We start from the raw sequence: 15393 nt of genomic DNA, 5'->3' as shown, positions 1-15393 counted from the left end.
TTACCCATATCCCTCCTGTGATACTCTCTTCAAAAGAACTCTGGGAAAATACAGACACTGTATTGACAAGATTAGTTTCTTATTGCTGGTGTGATAAATGACCACAAACTCGGTGGTCAGAATTGAATTGGAGGACACCCAGCAGGTGTCCACAGCTCCATGTCGGGGGGAGAAATTCCCACACATTTGGTCACCAGCATCTTCCGTGTTGATTGTCGTGGGGTGAGAGCAGAGGAAGAGCACGGTTGGAGAGAGTTTTCCGTGCACAGTCACGATGAGGGCCCAGAGGGACTGACAAGGAAGAAGATGGTTCTCCAGCTCACAGAACTCAGGGAAACACGTTTAGTGGTTTATTTTAAAGGCTGTTATGAAGGCTACAGGTGAAGAGATGCATGGGGTGAGGTGTGGAGGAAGGGATGTGGAACTTCCGTGCCCTTCCTGGATATTCTACCCTCTAGGAACCTCCAGGTACTCGGCTATCTGGAAGCTTCCCAGAGAACCCTGTCCTCTTGGGGTTTTATGGAAGCTTCATAACGTCAGCATTCCTTCCCCCAGGGTATAGGGCGGGTCCCTCTCTGGGGAGGGTCTCAAGACCTATAGTCAGAAAGGTGGGTAAGATTAGTCCTGCCCTGGGGAAGGATAGTGGCTTTAAACAACACAAATTCATTCTTTTACAGTTCTGGAGACCGGCTTCACTGAGCAAAATTCCAGGCATCTGTGGGGCTTCCTTCTGGAAGTTCTAGGGGAGAATCTGTTTTCTTTGTCCCCTTCCTTGAATCCTTCCAACCTCTTGCTTCCATTATCACACTGCCTACTACCTCTCCGGGACCAGATCTCCCTCTGCCTCCCTCTTATAAAGACCCTTGGGATCACAGTTAGGGCCTACCTGGATAGTCCAGGCCAACTTCTCAAGATCCTTACTCACATCTGCATAGGTCCTTTTGCTGTACAAGGTAGGATTCACCGCTTGCAGGGATCAGGATGTGGACATCTTTGGGGGCTACTATTCAGCCCCTCACAGGAGCCCTCTTGCTACTGTTCTTCCATTTCTTGTCCCTATCTTTTTTTTTTTTTCCAAACACAGAATGTACATAGATTTCACTTCTGTCCGGGTTTTTTTTTTTTGAAGAGGCCAGAAACATGGTCTACAGGGCAAGGCAAAGTGTTGCAAGGGTTTGTCTAATCAGCTCCCAGTGGCCACAGCAACAGACATGAAAACATTCAAGTGGAAACGACCTGGGGGTGGAGGGGAGTGGAGGGAAGGATCCTGCCCTGGAGGGGCCTGTGTCACCTCAGCCAGGTGACTTAACCTGTGGAGTGATGTATGATGGAGAAGCATAATCAGTAGTTATGGTAGTTCCGTAGCGAGCTTTGCAAAGCTTCCCTGTAATTCTAGGGGATCAGATCTCTAGATGCCTTCTAATTCCCGTGCCTCCTATGGTCTTTCTCTAGGCTAACAGAGGTGTGTCTTTAGTGGAATACAAATGCCATATCTAGAAGCGTTAGATTTGTGAGGAGGAGGGAGAGTTAGGATCTGCTTATGGCCTAACCTCGTTTTCCTCCCCTGTGTGGATTCCCTCATCGCCCCCAAACACCCCTTGGCTGGGCCAGCCCTGCTGGGACGAGAGGCTGGGGTGTTGTATGTTTTGCTTTTTATTTTATTTTGCAAATGCCTCACAGCATTCCCCTCTGTGTTTAATGTCCCACTGCCAAGTGCATGCAGTTGCCCGGCAACAAGAAGGAAGTCCCTGTGTGATTCACCCGACTGTTGCCAATTAATTTGCGAGCTGCATGCGTCTCCCAGGGGAAAAGGGCTGTCTCTGAGATAGCTCAGAGGGCCACTGCCCAGGTGGAGGAATGAAACCAGAGGAAGGTCGGCAGATCTTTGGGTTTGTGCGGGGTGTTTTCAGGTCCACATGAAAGGGTGTGTTCAGAGGACCCTGGCGACACCTGTGGCGAAGGCTCCTGGCTTCCTTCTTGGCCACCAATCAGAGAGCTGCCCAGAGCGAACAAGCACTTCTGTGTCTGCCCATTGGTTGCCTTTTTGGATTTTCATCTTTTTATTTTTTAATCGACTCTAAAATGCAGACTCTCCTGTCCCAGTTCATCCGCAGAGAAATGTCTTGGACCATTTTCTTCTCGTCAGTCCCTCCCGGGCTCTCATCATGACTGTGCAGGGAAAACTCTTTCCAACCATGCTTTTCCTCTGCTCTCACACTGCAACAATCAACACGGAAGACGTCGGTGACTGAATGTGTGCAGGTGTTTCCCCGACACCAATTCAACTCTGATACCATCTGCCTGGACATAGCATCAGATCCCATGAGTTGAGGACTCACTACCCAAGACTGCCCCCTCCTCCCCAGACGCCAGTTGCCAGTCCGGGCCTCTGGAACTTCTCACCGACCAGCTTCAAGTTGGGGTTCCCATGACTCCCCTCTCTGGGTTCAATTAATTTGCTGGAGCAGCTCACAGAACTCAGGGAAACCCATTTAGTGGTTTATTCTAAAAGCTGTTACAAAGGATACAGGTGAAGAGATGCATAGGATGAGGTGTGGGGGAAGGGGTGTGGGGCTTCCCTGTCCTCCCTGGGTGCTTCACCCTCCAGGAACTTCCATGTGCCCAGCTGTCTGGACGCTCCCTGAAGAACCCTCACCTCTTGAGGTTTCATGGAAGCTTCATGACATCAGCATTCCTTCCCCAAGGTGTAGGGCAAGTCCCTCTCTGGGGAGGGCCTCAAGCCCCATAGTCAGAAAGGTGGGGAAGATTAGAGTTCTGTCTTGGAGCAGGTGTAAGGAGCGCAGGAGTGGGATTCTGTTTCCTGAGGCCCAACGTTATAGCAAAAGACTGTAACGAGGGCTATGGGAGTTATGAGCTAGCAACTTTGGATGAGAACCCGTGTGTGTGTGTGTGTGTGTGTGTGTATAACACCACAGTGTCATTGTCTCATCTCTGGTCACTAGTGCCCTTCTCTCTGGGTTTCCTGGCCATTGCACACATCTCCACCAGGGCCTCAGCTAGAGCCTTTGTGAAGGAGAGTTCCTTTGCACCAGGTTAAGCAGGGCCCCCAGGTCTTCTGAGGGACAGAAGGGGGCCTGTTGGTTTCCGAATGCCCCCAGAATCCGTGGTGCATTTCCCTCAAGGCCTTGCTGTCCTCTGGCCCCACGCTTGCCTAAGGAAACCTTTGATCCATGTTATGGCTCCATTATGACCTGTGAGGGTGGGGTTTGCCTGTCTGGTTGATTCCTGTATCCACAGCATCTAATCCAATATGGTACTTGTGAATGCATGGATTTGTGGTTGCCCAGGTATTCCTTGTGGATTGATAGTGATTGCTAGAATCAGAGACCCAGAGGGCAGTCTCTTTCGTAAGGCCTGTGTTATCTATATCTGTGAATAGGCCTGACGTGGCTTGGCTTTGTGTCCCCACCCAAATCTCATCTTGAATTGTAATCCCCATAATCCCCAGGTGTGGAGGGAGGAATCTGGCGGGAAGTGATTGGATCATGGGGTCTGGTTCCCCCATGCTGTTCTCATGATAGTGAGTGAGTTCTTATGACATCTGATGGTTTTATAAGTGGCATTTCCCCTGCTTGCTCGTCTCTCTCCTGCCACCATGTGAGGAAGGTCCTTGCTTCCTCTTTGCCTTCTGCCACCATTGTAAGTTTCCTGAGGCCTCCCCAGACACGTGGAACCGAGAGTCAATTAAACCTCTCTCCTTTGCAAATTACCCAGTCTTAGGTATTTCTTTATAGTGGTGTGAAAACAGACTAATACAAGGCCCCTCACTTGCACTACTGAGACTCATCAGTTTTAAAATAGGGCAGTCTCCTGAGGGCATTTGGTCCTATTCAATATATTTGTTACTCAGTAATGGAAGGTAATGCTGGGGGGTGAACATCAAGGAAAGTGTCATGAGTCCAAGTCCATCTTAATTTATTTGCTATCAGAATGAGGGAAGAAGAAATATATTTAATGGTGTCTTACCATTTCCTCTGAGCTATCCACTCTGGGTAAGTTCCTAATTTATTGTTAAGGGTGTTTCAGAAGCAGAGAGAAGTTCCTAGTAAATCCCAAACATGAGGATTAGGAACCAGAGCCCTGCTGTTCTGTAGCAAGAACACCGGCACCCTCTGTGCCTTGGCTTTCCACTATGAAGTAGGTGATCTACCACCCCCATGCTCCCTGCCCCGTAAATCACAGAAATAATGGTGACTGGCTGAAAAACAGAATTTTCCACTTCCTCAGGACTGGCTGTGCTCAGTGGCATTTTAAAAAATCAGCTCTGGATGTCGTGGTGGGATTTGTGTAGGAGGGTTCCTGGTGATGATTCGGGGGATGGATCGTTCCTTGAGAGGTATAAATAGGCTTCCCCCCCCACCACCCCACTCAACTAAAATACTGCTTTTTGAAGTATGTGTTCTGTTCAACAGCTGAAACATTATGAACCAAAGACAGTAATGTGATGTTAGCCCCTGAAAAGGCAGAAGCTAGAATATATCTCTCATGCTGTTTTTTGATCCACAGGATGGGAAGGAGGACTGATCCACGTTCCCACCAGGAAGCTTAGTGGAACCCCCGTATGCCACCTGGACCCCCTGGAAGGACCTGGCCAAGGCTGAACCACCTCTTGAGAGGCAAGAGCTCCAAATTTGATCAGAAATTCTTGGCTGGGCATGGTGCCTCATGCCTATAATCCCAACACTTTGGGAAACCGAGGTGGGAGGATCGCTTGAGCCTGGGAGTTCAAGACCAGCCTGGGCAACATAAGGAGACCCCATCTCTAAAGAATAGTAATAATAAAATAAAAAATTAGCAGGGCATGGTGGCATGTGCCTGTAGTCCCAGCTACCCAGGAGGCTGAGGCAAGAGGATGGCTGGAGCCTGGGACGTTGAGGCTGCAATGAACTGTGATTACCCCACTGCACTCCAGCCTGGGCAACAGAGCGAGAGACCCTGTCTCAAAATAATACTACTAATAATCTTATTTTGGAGAATAAAGAAACCTCTGGATTTGAGGAGCCGTTTGGGTAGAAAGCAAAGACCTTCACAATGAGAAATAGTCTGTGTTGACCTGAAGGAGCAGAGGGATGCATCGCTGGAGGTGACCTACAGTTGGAGAAGACCCATTATGCCAGACCTTGTCCTTCTTCCTTGTGGAAAATGTTTCCTCTGCTGCTGCTGCTCATGAGACTCTTCCCCCTCCCTGTCTCAGGCAACCAAAGGGCTTTCTACCACACCCTTTCTTGCCCCCCGCCTCCCATGTCTGCTGTGCCTTTGTACTCAGCAATTCTTGTTTGCTCCATTATCTTCCAGCCGGATACAGAGTGAATAGTTAACCACACTTAGGTCAAATAGGATCTGAATTTTTGTTCCTGCTCCGTCTAAAGAGGCCAGTGTTTGTGCGTTGCAAGCAGCCTTGGAATAGTAACTCTTCTCATTTGTTTGGGATCTCATTGTATTCCTCAGCCATCAAGTTCCAGAATGATACATGGATCAGTGCAGAAGTTCATCAGGCTCTCGGACCTTAGGGCTGTTGGAGAAGTCTTCAGCAGGGGAACTGATGGTGAAGGCTGGTGTTCTCCATCCTCAGCTTTCTTTGCTTGGATCACATATAAGTATACATTTGGAAGGGCAAAAAATGAACACTGTTGTTCACTGCAGCCGTGTTTTGTGACACAGATGCACAGTCTGCTGTGAAGACCTTCTCGCAAGTGGCAGTTGGGGGTCCATGCCAGATCATGGTGCTTCATGACAGACTAACAGCTACCAGGGATGGTGGCACTTAGTGAGGACCCTCCTCCCCCAGTGTGTGCTGATGACACATACACACCTGACAATAGCTTGAGTCTTCTCTGTTCTTTTTTACTCTGTGGCCACCATACACATGATTTAAAACCCTTCCTAAATATCTATCATGGTTCACCCTTGTCCAAATGCAGAGTCAAAGCTACTTGTACTTTATTGTTACTTCCAAGGCAAATAGATGGCTTGCTTTTTACAAAAAGAATTAAAGCTTTTGTATGTTGCAGTTGGTGTGCTTGTATGAACATTTAGTGAATCTGGTGTCTTCTAAGTGGAACAATGGAGTCTTTGTGGACATCTCAGATTCATCACAAAATGATTGAGGAGAACCTCTTGACAATGTTTAGAGCTATTGAAATTTACAGATTGTTGATGGGCTTTCACCTTTTCCTTCCTTGCTTGACACACAGTTACAGGCATTGTATTCCTTGGATTCCTACAAGTGTCAAAGAACAGAGATCCACTTACATTACTTTCATAAATGCTGGTTTATTCAAAAGTCACAGTGATAGTAAGGTAGACAGGAAACAGTCCCAACCACTGCCTAGCTAAGCCTTTTCAAAAAGTCCAAGGTCATTCAGCAGACGCAGAAGCACTAGTTGGTTTCCAAGGATAACGAGCAATCCCATCATGGTCATCTTGATCCTCTGTTCAGCAGCAGGTTTTGCTGTCCCTGACTCTAGAATTCTGCTGTGGTGATGAGCTGAGGGTAACCAACGGTCCCAGTTTGCCCAGGACTAAAGGGTTTCTTGGGATGAAGGATATTCAGTGCTAAACCTGGGACAGTCCTGGGCAAACTGGGACAACTGGTCACCCTCCTGGGTGACTCAACGACTCTGCCTCTACTTTGTTACTTACTATTAACTGACTGATGCTGTTGACTGGTTTAGCCAATCTGCATTCAGAGCTCTTGTATCTGGTTACTTCATTGGCCCTCAGGCAGCCACAGGTGGATGCTATTGGATCAGGCACCAATGCTGACCAAATCAATTGTTTCCAGGATGGTAGGGTTGTATGAAGAACCAACTGAGACCATGTCCTTCTGAGTGTTGTAGATGGTGGGCATGGCAGGCCTTCAAAGTATCAGGGATTCCTCTCCAATACAACCTTACTTACAAAGGAGAAACTAACTTTCTCATGAGAAACAGTTCATTAAGAAACAAAACTAACACAGTCACGGGGAACTGAGGAAGAGAGCCTGTAATGTGTGTGCAAGCACACACACACACACGCATACACATGCTCTCTGTAGAATAATGAGCCAAGATTCCAAATCTGCATCTTTGCTAGACAGAGATCAAGAACTAAACTCTTTGGGATGGTGTTGTCTGGGAAGCAAAGGAGTTGGCTCGAGGACTTCCTGAAATTCCTTTGAACTCTAGAATCCTTTAAAATATCAAGGGTGTGTAAACTGGGGCTAAGTATGTACATTCTCTCTAAAGTCTCCTAGATAACCTTTGAGTTCAATTCAGTGTGGAGTGGGGCCTCCCAGTTTATACTTAGCTTTCTAGACACTGACTTTATCTGGGATGAGGGAGCAGAACTTGGAGGTGGTGGTCGGGGCGGGGGCAGGGGGAGTGGGTAAGGGAGAGTTGCACCAGCCCAACTTTTTTGGTCTTCATAACAAGTAAGAACAATCTGAAGGCAAATTACAGGTTCTTTTGTGGACTAGAAAAAGCCAGGTTTTCAGGATTGCGTGGCATCCTGAAGTTGTTGCTGCTTGTCGGAGCATCTGGCCTCCATCTTTTCTGCTGAAAGACAGGCATGAGTGTTTACAGTGCTGGAACAGGGGCCTTCAGATAATTTCATTCATCTGGCATGGCAAGACCACAGGGAGGGAATTACATGCTAGGGTAGGGATGAACATATGGACATACCGCGCACCTTGGTGTTTGCCCCTGTAGCGACTCTCACTCACAACCTTCACTACCATTGGAGGGATGCTCACCCACCTCTTTGGGTGCCATTTTTCTTTTTTAAAAGATGAAGGCATTTCAGATGATCCCTTCATTTATGTTCCACTTTCACTCTTTGGTTTCAAAAGAAGTCCTGATCTTATGTCAAAGGCAACAATCTCTTCTCTCAATCTCTCTCTCTCTGTCTCTCTCTCTGGCTCACTCTGTCACCCAGGCTGGAGTGCAGTGGCATGATCTCAGCTTACTGCAGCCTCGACCTCCTGGGCTCAAGAAATCCTCCTGTCTCTGCCTTCTGAGTAACTGTGACCACAGCTGTATGCCATCACGCCCAGCTCATTTTTTTATTTTTATTTTTTTGTAGAGACAGGGTCTACACCATCTTGCCTAGGCTCGTCTTGAACTCCTGAGATCAAGGGATCCTCCTGCCTTGGCCTCCTGAAGTATGTGAGCCAATGTGCCTGGCCCTCTCTTTTCTTTTTTTTTTTTTTTTTTTTTTTTTTTTTATTTTTTTTTGAGACGGAGTCTCGCTCTGTCGCCCAGGCTGGAGTGCAGTGGCGCGATCTCGGCTCACTGCAAGCTCCGCCTCCCGGGTTCACGCCATTCTCCTGCCTCAGCCTCCCGAGTAGCTGGGACTACAGGCGCCCACAACCGCGCCCGGCTAATTTTTTGTATTTTTAGTAGAGACGGGGTTTCACCGTGGTCTCGATCTCCTGACCTTGTGATCCGCCCGCCTCGGCCTCCCAAAGTGCTGGGATTACAGGCGTGAGCCACTGCGCCCGGCCTGGCCCTCTCTTTTCTTATCTCCTTATCCACATGCAGTCACAGAACCCGGGAGGCTGAAGTGGTCTGAAGCATCACTCTTCCCTAGATTTATCTCTGACTCATGCAGGAATCCCCTTTCAAATCTGGCAAGGGATCGTTCAGCCCAGGGGAGAAAGGACTATGAGAGAGGCTGAGTGATACTCAGCCTGATGGGGAAGCAGTTGAATTTTAAAGAGTGTTTCATGTACTGCCAAGTGGCCACGAATGTCAATTTCTTAATGAGATTTTGTGCTAAATGCATTTTGCCAGCTCCCCCATGTTTATGCTGGTAAAACAAACAAACAAACAAACAAAATGCAGTGCAGGGAGGCAGAGACCTAAGTTTTTGTCTCAGAAAGCCCCTCATCATCTTAATTTCTTCCATATAAAATGAGGGATTTGGGCCACATGATCCCTGGAGCCTATTCTATTAATAGTTCTGACATCCACAATATTGGCATATTTGATGGATAAGCTATCAGCCTTCTAGGAGTCCATGTCTTAAAGATTTGCTGGGGTTTTATGTCTCATCTTAGAATAGGACATTAGATATTGTCCAAGGTACAATGTAAAGGGATTTCATCTTGCCTTAATTTCATTATGAACATAACAATTTCAAATTAGCTCCCCGACACTGCCCCCACCCCCCAATTTTGTTCAGCCTTGCCTGTGAGATTTCCATGGCATTGGAACTTGATCCACAGGAGAACTTTGATCCTCTTCAAATGGCCCTGGAAACCCATGTGGGAAAATATTAGTCACGTTGACAAGAGAGATAGGAGGTTCTCGTGGTGAAACAAGTCCCTCTGCTCAGGAGGCTGCAGTTTAAAGGATTTCAAGGTGACCTTGGAAGTGGCCGCTGACCTTGGATAAGACATTTCTATGCCACGCTGGTGGAGAACAGGTGGAGGGAGGCCTGAAGACAGCCCTGAACTGAGGGGTCTGGAAACCTGGACACCGGCCCTGCCTTTGGCTTCGGCTAAGTCCGGGTCACATGTAAGTCACTCCAGCCTCTTCTCTGGGTCTCAGTTTTCTCATCTATAAAAGGGACAGAGAAGGGGCAGGGGTTGGTCTGACGATCCTCTGAGGTTCCTGCCATGCATCAAGTTCTCAGCCTTGCTTGGCCCAGCTGGTTCCTGACAAGCAGTAGCCCTTTCTCCCTTTGCCTTTGGCTGTGCCAGTCAAAAACAGGGCTGTCCGGGAAGTCCATTACCAAAGAATACTTCAAAGCTGTTTGCACGCATTGTCAGTTGCACTGAACATGAGTTTGTTGAGGGAGAAGGTAAATAGACATATAGGCCGATGACAGGAGGGGTGGAAGGGGGACCACTATTTACCCCCAGGGTGGCTGTGAGGGAAAAAAAGAAACCCTGCCTGCCGTTTTGACCAATAAATAAAAACTGGGAGCTCTGCGTGGCTAAAACCGTAGGGGATTTATTAGTTTGCTTAGTGAAAGGCAAATATTAAATCTTAAGTTGACCCGTCCTGGGACCTGCCTTTTGGCTTTTATATGCCATGCGGCGCCGATCACTGGGCCCTCGGGTTATCGAGTTTTGTTGAAGGTTTTTTTTTTTTTTTAATTGTTTTCCGCCTCCGTCTTCTCTTCCTCTTTCACCTGCCCCTTCCCACTATGTCCCACCTTTTTCGGTAACTTAGATGGGGGTTTTGGAGGGGTGAAAAGGGCAAGGGTGAAAAACATGTTCTGCTTGTAGAACCGTCTCCGCCCAGGGCTCTGGCTAGCCCGGGAATTGCCGATGCCTGGGATGTGGTGACTCCGGGGAGTGACCCCAGCAGGTGGTCCTCGCGGGTCCCTTCCATCCTCTCTCCTGGACTCTTAATGTTAGGTCCCAGGTGTAAGGCAAAGGCCTTGTCCCTCACGAAAATCAGCATAATGACAAGCACTGGAAAAGAACAGAGTATGCCTATTTCTAAGTTTTAACTTCCCTATCTGAGTCTTCATACCCAGCCATGGCAGATGATTTCAGCCTGAAAGAGGAACTGTTCAAGGTGGGGCTGTGCCCATTAGGGTCTGACCAGGGCTTGTGACTCACCATGGAGTGAAATATCGGGGCAAGAGGGGCTGGATGGCCACTGAGTCTATTCAGTTTTCAAGTAGGAGCTGCAGTGAAACTAAACTAGATGGAGCATTATTTATCCTTTGCTTTAAACATCCACAGCGTAATCCACCCTATTCTAAAACACTGCAGTTTGTGGGTGGTAAGGTCTCCGGGGTGGTGCTTGCTAACAGCCACCCACTGTCGGGTACAGCACAGCAGGACACACTGCTCCATGCCAGACCCTAAGTGCCCGTTTCCTGGTCCACCCCAGTGACTGTCCAGCATGCATCTTACTCATCTACCTGGGGCACTATGGCTTCCGAAATCACTACTCACATTCTAGAACTACTTACTTCAGAAAGTTTCTTGCACATTCCAGTAATGATTTTCTCTTTTTTTGAGATGGGGTCTCACTGTGTTGCCCAGGCTGGTCTTGAACTCCTCCACTGAAACAATCCTCCCACCTCAGCCCCCCAAAGTGCGCTGGGATTACAGGTGTGAGCCACCATGCCCGGCCCAGTAATGATTTTGTATTGAATTCAGCATGATCGTTAATCCTTTGGCAATTCTTCACAGAAGAGTCTATTTTTTAAAGGATACACATTGGGCATTCAGGGTACTGAAATCCTACGAATGCTTCAAGGCTCATCTCAAATGCTTCCTTCTCTCAGAAGCCTTCCTGGATTTCTCCTTCCTTCTCAACCACTTGTGACCTCTCCCTCACATATTCTGACATAGGTACTCAAAAAAATGCCAATCTTCCTTCCTTAACCATAGCACTTTAGTATCTCCTGTACTGCACTTATAATGGACTTGTTTCAGCACCTCTTCTCTCCCAACTCTCTTTCTCTGTCTTTCATAAGAACAGGAACTGAGTCATTCTTTACTCATAGAAATTTATCCTTGAAATGCTCCCAAATGGCCAGGGTCACGTGGGAAGCACTGTGATGGGCATTTCATGTACTTCTCATTTAATCATCAGCCAACAAGACTTTACAGGAATCAATCGCTTTGACCAAGTCTTTTATGTGTACTTTGGGATTCAAAACCAGGGTCATAGACAATTTCAAATTCAGAGCTTGTGAAGTTTCAGCATGATGGCTTTTATACGGTAGGACGTACAAGAATGATGTTGAGTTCACTTTTCCTATTACCAACCTGTTATTGTGTGTACCACCAAATTTGCTCTTTTTTTTTTTGCTTGTTCAGGAGTAATCAATAAAGTGTTTTCCACTTTGGGAGGCCAAGACAGGAGGATCACTTAAGCCCAGGAGTTTCAGACCAGCCTGGGCAACATAGGGAGACCCCCATCTCTACAAAATTAAAAATATAAAAACAAAAGCAAACATAGCCAAGTGTGGTGGTGCATGCCTGTAGTCCCAGCTACTTGGGAGGCTGAGGTGGAAGAATCGGTTGAGCCTGGGAGATCAAGGCTGCAGTGAACTATGATTGAGTCACTGCACTCCAGCCTGGGTGACAGAGTAAAACCCTGACTCAAAAAATCAATAAAGAAAGAAAGTGTTTTCCAAACAGCAGTGAAATTTTGTTTGTTGCCCGATTGCTTGGTTTCCATGTAGAAACTTCCTGAAAATAGAATCGTGTCTGATTTTTGCCAGTTACCCCATGAGCTCGTTTCATTTTTCAGGTGGGAAATAAAAATATCAGTTCAAAAGTTTAGATAAAAATTTCTAAAGAGTTTCGTTCACCCTAATAAGGAGAACTAAAAAACAAAACAAAACAAAAACAATGGATCTGCCCAATAATATCCAAATAATTTCACTCTGTCTAATAGGGAGAACTACAGAAAAAACAAACAAAAGGGACCTGCCCATTAATATCCAACCTCCCAGGTAGAGACATTGGGTATTAATGGGCAGATCCCTTGCCATGTGAACTGGACCTGGGTTCAAGGTCTTACCACCTGGGAACCAAAGGCCAAGGGAGAAAAGGCACCACTCAGGGGCAAGCAGGCTCTGGGAGGAAGAGTCTGTCTCCCTTGACTCCTGATTTCTCCTCCTGGGGGTTTGCTGGGGTGGGGGTGGGGGGATGGGGGTGTGTGGAGCTGATAAAGGAGGATTGAGGAGAACAGAAATGTAGGGCAGAAGCTTTGCCTGTTTTGGAGAAGAGAGACACTGAAAGTTCACCCCGTTCTTAATTCATACACACCCGTAAAATAAGAGTTTGAACCAAGAGGATGTCATCTGTGAACCGCAGTCACTAGGCACGGTTTCAGACATGAGAGAAATGATACAACATTCAGCCAAGAAAGATCAGGCCATTCAGGAAATAATGAAGTTCAGTGGTTTTATGGGACTTTCCAGTTTTCAAGCTCTTTGTAAAACTTCTCCTTGGAATCTCTCAAAGGCTTTGGTAGAAGGATGGAGACCTTGTTTTATAGGCTGAGGGAGGTGTACTGACTTGCTGTAGAGACCACCCATAGGCCCCTATCCCTAAGGGCAGTATTGTGGTTCTGTATGTATCAGTCACCATAGGCTGCTGTAACAAAACACCTCCATATATCAGTTCCTTCAGCTGATGAGTTTTTCTCATTTGCACATTAGTCAAATGGGACTTAGCAGTAGTGGGGGCCAGAGGCTCTTTTTCATGAAGAAATTCAGGGACCCAGGTTCCCTCTGTTTTAGGATATCACTACCTTCAGAGGCGTCCTCTTCTACCAGTGAACACAGAGAAAGTGCTGTGAGAGGATATGCACCTGTTTGACCATCTTGGCCGAGAAGAAACACCCATCACTTCTGCCCACTTTCCATTGGCAGGAATTGATCCCAAGGCTCTATCTGGATGCAAGAGAGCTGGGAAGTGTCCAACTCCGTGGAAGGAAGGGGTGGAGAACAGGAGTGTTGGGGAGGACTTGCAGCTCCTGCCGTGCAAACTGAACCCCCTTGTGGGGCTGCCGAGGTGCAGCTTATTGGCTTCTGTTGTGGTGGTCATTGAGGCCCATGGGTCTGGCCTTCTGGATGCCACATTGTGACAGGCCTGGGTGTGCAGGCTTAGTGCTTTTCTACCACCAGGCTCAGACAGGTGAGGACTCCTGCCCAGGCTTATTGGCTCTCAGAGGGAAGCAGGACGGAGTCGTGGTGGAGGACAACGGCTATGGCCCAGAGTGCCCGGGCCTGAGCTTCTTCACCAACCCCTAGCCGTGTGACCTTGAGTGAGTGACTTAGCCCCTCTGTGCCTCAGTTTCCTTCCTTTAAACTGCTTCCTTGGGTGGTGCAAAGTTTGGCCAAGGTATTACAGGTGCAGCTCCCAAGATAGTGCCAGGAACACAGCACCCAAGCAGTGTGGCATTGGAGCTCTCTCTCTATACTCTGAACATGGCACCATCAGGGCCCGTCTGCCATAACTCTGCCTCAGATGGTCTCTGTGCCCAGACGGGAAGAGGAAACATCAAATGTGAACTTCTGCCATTGCGTCTGTGTTGTCCAGCTGTGGGAAGGTGTCGCTGACTCTTACTGGCTGTGGCGGTTTTGTTTGGTATTGGGGATGGAGCTGAGCTGCAGACACTGCTCAATGGTCTCTCCTTCCAGCCATGCTGCACACCACATCAGTCTCACGTGACTCTAACATCAGTCAGGCATTTTCCTAAAGGCCAAGTTCTCTCCAGAATCTGTCAGTTTCATCTACCGACTACAGAGACCCTGCAAAACACTCATGAGACATATACATTGGGTGCATGAAGCCCTTCCTGTTTCTCCCTCTACTGGGGCAGAGAGAGAGCTGATTTCCAAGCCTTGGGGGAGCCCACGAGGCAGAGAACCTTCTCCCTGTTTCCACACCTAGATTTCAAATCACACCCTTCCCTGCATACTGCAGAGGCCAGCAAGGCGCCCTCCCAGAGCCCCCGGCCTGGGCCTGGGCTCCTGTAACTGTGGGACCTCAGTGGCCCGGGATCCTGGCATCAGCTCTGCCTGTTTGGTCTTTAGCTCTCCTGGCACTGCCAGAGAATGGAAAAGCTGGTCTGTTTACAGGACCTGGGGCCAGAAGCGCATTAAAAAATAAGGAGCAAATAAAATGTCATAAACAAATTTCCTTTCCAGTAAAGAACGTTCCTTTCCCTGTCCTCCAACATGAACCATTTTTCTCCTGTGTTTGGATAAACTTCCATCCTGTGTAATTACCATTCCCAGGGAGGGGCTGCCTATTTCCGCTGGCTATTTATTTTGATTTTGATCATTCCTCTCTCTTCTGAGTATAACACACCTAATAGTAAAGGAAATATGTTTCCTATTGGGACATGGGGCACAGCTCTTTCCTTGTCTCCCGTGTCTTCTCCCCACTACCCCTCACCTTCCAACTTCCCATGACCGTGTGGACACAGCGCCCCGGGTGCGCTGGCCGGGGGTTGCTCCCCTCCAGTGTGCAGGAGAACCAAGAGGCAAAGTGGTGAAGCAGAAAGGGAGAAATTGTTTCCAATAAAAGGCGGCACAGATACACAGGGGTGGTATATGGGTGACCATCTCTCTGGGGGGGGGTCAAGGGGGCGGTCTTCAGCCTGACCCCCTTCATGAGTTTTTGTGTGAGCAGAAAACCACTGATCTAACGTTTCCTGACCCCAGCAGGTAGCTTATTGTAAAGCAGTTCATCCAGAGGGGGAAAAATACCTTGTTTCAGCATTTTAAGTTTTCTTCTTGCTCTGAACCAGACTGGAGAGGAAGGGAATAGAGAAGAACAGATATTTCCTAGCTCAGAAGTGCATGACGGGAGGCAAAAAACAAAACCAAAAACACAGTCTTTGAACAAGTGTTATTCTTGTTTATGAATGCATTGTATAATCCAGGATTCCTATTTACACACTT

The 15393-nt window shown here is 47.8% G+C and overlaps 1 long non-coding RNA gene across 1 annotated transcript in view; it reads left to right on the top strand.

Annotated features, from left to right (window-relative positions):
- The window catches only part of LOC101005231, a 186912-nt gene extending 180877 nt beyond the window's left edge, over positions 1 to 6035 (top strand). The window contains exon 3 of the long non-coding RNA XR_004179497.1: positions 4528 to 6035. This is a non-coding gene — a long non-coding RNA (uncharacterized LOC101005231). The remainder of the gene's footprint in view (positions 1 to 4527) is intronic.
- The last annotated feature ends 9358 nt before the right edge of the window (positions 6036 to 15393 follow it).

This window comes from Papio anubis, chromosome 17 (genome assembly GCF_008728515.1).
Source record: "Papio anubis isolate 15944 chromosome 17, Panubis1.0, whole genome shotgun sequence".
Lineage (NCBI taxonomy): Eukaryota > Metazoa > Chordata > Mammalia > Primates > Cercopithecidae > Papio > Papio anubis.
This window is presented reverse-complemented; position numbering and strand designations above follow the sequence as displayed.